Source organism: Brassica oleracea, chromosome C3 (genome assembly GCF_000695525.1).
Source record: "Brassica oleracea var. oleracea cultivar TO1000 chromosome C3, BOL, whole genome shotgun sequence".
Classification (NCBI taxonomy): Eukaryota; Viridiplantae; Streptophyta; class Magnoliopsida; order Brassicales; family Brassicaceae; genus Brassica; species Brassica oleracea.
In genome coordinates, this window is record NC_027750.1 from 38,860,695 (window position 1) to 38,865,769 (window position 5,075).

Sequence of the window (5,075 nt, forward strand, 5' to 3'; positions counted from 1 at the left end):
TGTATAACCCTTATGTTAATTTTATTTCCAGGAGAATATGTACAAACGTTTCATCTTGGAAATTTCTGTAGGATGAAATGTATCCCATGAAAGACATATTGATGCCTATCCAAGCATGGTTTCTGCAAGGGAAGTCATGTAAAGACTCTTCCCTATCTTCACCGCAGCATGCTTTGTTTGGTATAACAAGACCTGCAAAAAGGAAAACTAACGCTAAGTTTTGATATTGAAAAATGGGCAAACCCCATATCCAATAGGTAGGTTGCAACCATCTTTACCATATCTAGAGGGCTTCATAACCATATCAAACAAAAGAAATAAAAAAGTTAAGGTAAATTTGAGTAAAGGAGATAAAAAAATTATGGTAAATTTGAGTAAAAGAAATTAAAGTTAATTATCTATGTAATAGAACGTAAGTTTATTCGAAAGTAATCAAATAAAAATAAAACAACAACCAATTATACTCTAAAAATTAACAATGTTATTGGTTTCAAATTAAATCATACATAATCAGTTTGGATGATATAATTTATTTGATAGAAACTTTAATAAGTGTATATATTGTTAAACAATAATTTTAGTTTGTTATACTATTTAACTAATTTTAGAAACAAATTTAAATTGATTCACTTTACTCATTATCTACATCAATAAGTTGAAACAAAAGGTTTAAGAGAAAAGAAAAGTATCAACATGTTCAAAAACAAATGAATAAAAGGAGACATAATCCTGATGAAAAAAAGGAGACATAATCCAGGATTTTATATATTAAATTTAAAATGTAATTTCAATTAATTTTATTTTACTTAATTTTATAGTAAAGGTATAAAAAAATTAAAAAATATATAATAATTATACTAATAAAAAGAAAATTCTTATTAATTTTCAAACCTTTGAATCTTAATAAGAACAACAAAACAAATAGTGAAGATTAATATTATTTTAAATTGAGCATAAAAAATATTTTTACAAATATATTAAAATTTAAGATAATTTTTAATTTATTTTTAGTTGCTTACCCGCCCGTAGGGCGGGTTTAATCCTAGTATATACTAATAAAATGGACCTTTTGAGGCTCCATGGAGCATCCACATCAGCAAAAAAAACTTCTTCCGAAAGATGACACGTAGCATTATTACTCTATTATCGAATTATTGTCAAATTATTTTTAAATAAGTCCATCTCCATAGTGCAAGTCCATCTCCATAATGGAATATCTTCCTATATATTAATTGAAAAGATTTATTTTTAAAAGCTGAAAATTATATGGTATGTCGTTTAAAATAATAATAATAAATTAATTTATTTCTAATAATATAAAATCGAAAAAAATCAGAAGATTAGATTAAATTTTTTATAATGTATGAAAACAAAGTTCTAACAAATTTTATACAAATAGAAACTTGTTATTTTGATGTAATAAATTCATTGAATCTCACATTGATATATATGTCAAAATAATTACATCACATTATTAAAAATTAGATATGACTTTTCTTATATATATTTAATGAAATTAGATTTGTATTACAGTAATTTTATAATAATGAAAATAATAATTTTAAAAGATATCTAAAATATAATTACTTTAAATGAAAATCTTGGTCAAGTGAATCAGTGTTTGATAAAATAGTGTGTTGATTGGAGATAATTTAAGGATGAATTTGTTTGTTAACCAATTGTGATTTTTAGGTTAAACACTAAATATAAAATGTGTGAGAAAAAGTGATTTGTGATTTGACAAAATTATGGAAACTTTGTAATTTTGCATCAGTCTTTTTTGCATTTTTGTAATTTTGCATCTATGTAAAACAAAGTGGTAGACAAAATAAAATAAATGTAATGAAATAATTTTTGTTCATTAATCTTCAGCATTTTATTAATCCCAAATTATGTCATAAAAAGACTTTTGGAAACTTAGGAATGTATTGAATTATAACTATATCTCAAAACTCTCATAAGATTATATAATATTAAGACTTTGGTCACTATATGGAGGAAAAAGGTGTCCCAGTTTTGATACTGATGTTTTATAAAGTCAGATTTGTTGAAAAAAAAAGTTTGTTTAAAAACTTTCTACACGAAAGTTGAGTTTTGTAATGGTCATTTGTGATATCGTCCCTTCATGTCATGTTCCATGCACCGTTACTCTTACAATACTTATTCGTTGTCATGGTTGATATAAACAAATATTTAGGTTATTAGCAGAAAAGAATGTTTTCATATGGGATTCTACCATACACTTAATTAAGAAACATTATGGGTACCTAGGGTTAAATAATCTAGACTTAGGGTTTAGAGTTGAGGGATGTGGTAGGGTTTTTGGAATCTAAAAATTAATATTCTAATTAATATATAAATAAATACTTAAATAAATATCAAAAAAAAATTAAATAGTTTCAAAAATAATTTTTTATTTTCAAAAAGAAATTTTGTAAAAAATAATTTCAGAAAAAAAAGTATAAAAGTTCGAATTTGAAAAAGTATAATTCAAAAACATAAAAAAAAATTATTTTAAATTTTTTTAAGAATTTTTTTACTTGTTTAAATAATTTTTTATTATATATATATAGACAACAATGGTATAATAGTCTTTTTCCACTTAATGAAGAATGTCTTTTTGAAAATGTATTTTTACCAAGAAAGTGGTAAACATGAAAATTCCCCCATAAAATAAAATATTATGCAGATAGATTAATTCTTTTCGCATTAAATACAAAGATATATAAAATGTATCATGTATGGTAAAAAAATTTAAAATATCGAGCAAATAACATAATATTTTATAATATAATACGTTTATAAATACAATGTATACATCTATAAATACAAACACTATACTCTAAGAAGTGTTAATGTTAAAAGTATATTTTTATAAACAAACATATGTGAAAAACTTAAATACGATTCAAAAATTTAAAATTTATATAAATTAACTATATTTAAAATTATTATAATTTCTAAACTAAATTATTAATACAGAGCGTGAGTATAAAAGCTAGTCAATACTATAGAAAAGTTGAGGTTATAATCCATTGAGGACGTGCAGTTAGGATTTAATACCACCAATCCATTTTAGTTTGTTATTTATAAAGATGTCAATATTACCAAAAATTATTTATTTAAAACATATAAATCAATTTAAATATGGAAACTTACAAAAGTTAGAGAATTATATATAAGTTAACTTAATATATAATATTTTTTCAAAAATAAAAATAAATATCTTACAAATATAATAGTTAACTTAAAATGTAAGATATTTAAACAATTAGAACTATATAAATATCTTACAAATATAATAGTTAACTTAAAATGCGTGATTTTTAAAGTTTAAGTTAAATGCTATTAAAATTTGGGGGAATTTCGTGTTTACCACTTTCATAGTACCATTATTCATTTTTACCACCACTAAAAGAACATTTTCAAAAAAACCTTCTTCACTAAGTGTCAACAGACTCTTATATCATTGTCCTATATATATAATAAATAATTATTTATTTAAATAAAATAAAATAAAATTATTTTTCTTTATGTTTTCGAATTTTACTTTTTCAAATTTGAACTTTTTTATAAAAAATTTTTTGAATTTTTTTTTTCAGAATTTTTTTCTAAAATCAAAATTTTTGTTTGAAACCATTTTTAAAAATTTAATATTTTTTTAAGTATTTATTTTATATATTTATTAGAATCCAGAATTTCACATCCCAAAAATCATACACCACCCCTCAACCTTAAAACACATAGAATTTAGGGAAATTTTCATGTTTACTACCACTAAAGAGACATTTTCAAAAATACATTATTCATTAAGTGGCAAAAGACTTTTATACCGTTGCTATCTATATATATAATAAATAATTATTTAAATAAATAAATTTTTTTTTATGTTTTCGAATTATACTTTTTCAAATTCAAACTTTTTGTTGAATTTTTTTTCTTCAAATTTTCTTTTTGAAAATCAAAAATTATATTTGAAACTATTTTTTAAAATTATTTTTATATTTTTAAAAAATATTTATTTATATATTTATTAGAATCCTAAATTTCACATTCCAAAACTCTTACCCTATCTCTCAACTATAAACCTTAAGTCTAGATTAGTTAACTCTAGGGTTATTAATATCTTTTACCTTTTATTAAAAATGAAGGTAAAAGTGGTTAGTGTAAACATGAAAAGTTGTAATATGAATGTGATATTTTTCGCAATTTTTCTAGAGTTTAAAACCTCTAATCATAATATAAAAATCATTATTTTATTTTAATATTTTCAAAAATGTCAATATTTTCAAAAAAAATTATTTCAGAATAAAAGAGAAATCAATATCAAATGAAAAAGGGAAATTGCCACAAATACCATATTCATAGTACCACTTTTCATGTTTACGCTAACCACTTTTACCCTCACTTTTAATGAAGGGTAAAAGACACTTATACCTATAAGGTTAACTATTATTCAAAAATCATAACACCGTGGAATTATTTAGCTGGAAGACTTTCCAGACGACTTAATTATAAATTTTTCAGCTGGAAAACTTGCCAGGCGACTTAATTATAAGTCTTTGATTGTTTTGAGATGGTTGGCTTTGATTGTTTTGCAGGAAAAAAAATGGATATATCAGAACTCCCCCGTAGGATACATACATTAAGGGAACACCCCCCCCCCCCCGCAGTGCATAGCATTTCGTACTGCTTTAAAGAAAGCTTTTCATGATGACGAATATGAAAAGCTGAAGGAGTCGAAGTTGGGAGTTTTCATCAAGTTACAAGAACTGGGATTTGATTGGGCTTCAAGGCTGGTTCACTACATACTCGGTTTCCAGCCTGGACATAAAGAAGAAGTATGAGACATAAAGAAGAAGTATGAGCTGTGGAGTCTCGTTGGTCCACAACCTGTGAGGTTTTCACTGTTAGAGTTTGAAAACCTCATTGGTCTAAACTGCGAGTAGATCGAGGACCTTAAGAGACCTCACTATGTTGTTACAAAGGAGTTGACTTCTTTCTGGGAGATGTTGGGAGTTCATGTCGAAGCTGGGCCATCTACTCAGGAGATAATAGCAGCATTTGAGAGATGC